Source organism: Athene cunicularia (assembly GCF_003259725.1).
Source record: "Athene cunicularia isolate RWA chromosome Z unlocalized genomic scaffold, athCun1 chrZ_part1, whole genome shotgun sequence".
NCBI classification, from domain to species: Eukaryota; Metazoa; Chordata; class Aves; order Strigiformes; family Strigidae; genus Athene; species Athene cunicularia.
Genome location: NW_020799142.1, coordinates 17,276,347 through 17,277,514, shown reverse-complemented (window position 1 = coordinate 17,277,514; position 1,168 = coordinate 17,276,347).

Below are 1,168 nucleotides of genomic sequence, written 5' to 3'. Positions count from 1 at the left end.
TTATGAAGAGAAAAATCAAAATTATGGCCTGTACCCCTGTGTTCAGTAACAAAAGGATAAAAAAATTATTCAGTTTGTTAATTTTACTGCAGCTCCCTTTAATATTATGCCAAGAAGCCGCAATTCTCAGGATTTAGATCAGCAGATACCCCTTAAGTATTTTTTGGACTAAAACAGTGACACAAGGTTAATTTCTGGTAAAATGTACTCTCGGTAAAGCTAAAAAATCTGTTGAGCTGACAGGCATTTTAGATACTGGTGCAAATGTAACCATAAGATCTGTGAGCAGATTGGCTGTTAGCTCTGGTACCTCAAATGCTTTTCAGGGTTGGTGGTCATGCTGTAGCAATTTAAAGCAAGGATCTCATTCATGTAAGAGGCCCAGAAAATTGGGTAACAAATATTCATCCATTTATATTGGAAAACCCCTATTGCATTTTGAGGTCATAACTGTATGACTCAATGAGGAACTCAAATTGGATCAAATTTGTCTTAATCACCACTGTAGCACAACCCACCCTGACACTAACCTTGTAAATCGAATCACCTGTGTGTATTGTCCTGCAACAACTTAAAACTGTTAAGACTTTAAAAGATTTAGTTAGGAACCATAAATTAGATACAGCCGTCGTGGGCCTAACTCATGATGATCTGCATAGCTTATCTGATTATTTTGTGAAAAGATCCTTCACTGACATCACCCAAAGTACTTACAAAGAAGTCAAAACAAGATCTTCACCGCATAGCCAACACCATCTCAGACAGACAAGCATCACAAGTATACTGTTTTCCCCCACAGGACAAACCATCGTAGAAAGAGCATGCCAGACCTTGAAAGTGCTTTTGCAAAAACAAAAGGGGGGAGAGATCTTGGCTCCAGGTCAACCATTTGCTCTGCTGTAAAACGCATGCAATTTTTTTCCACCAGAATGCCAGAGCAATACAAAACCAGGTTTCTTTATCAAGGCATCAAGCTAAAGACATCACTGCAACTCGCCCTGAATACCAGAAAGACTCCATCTCTTCATCAGGGAAGTGGTGTCGACTCTTGGGGACTCACCTCCTCAGAATTATAGCAATCTGTTGTCACTCGGCTGCATTTCAGATATTAAAATATGTACATGTGTCTGTTAATACCTTATCTGGAGCACTGTTTGCATCCTGTCTT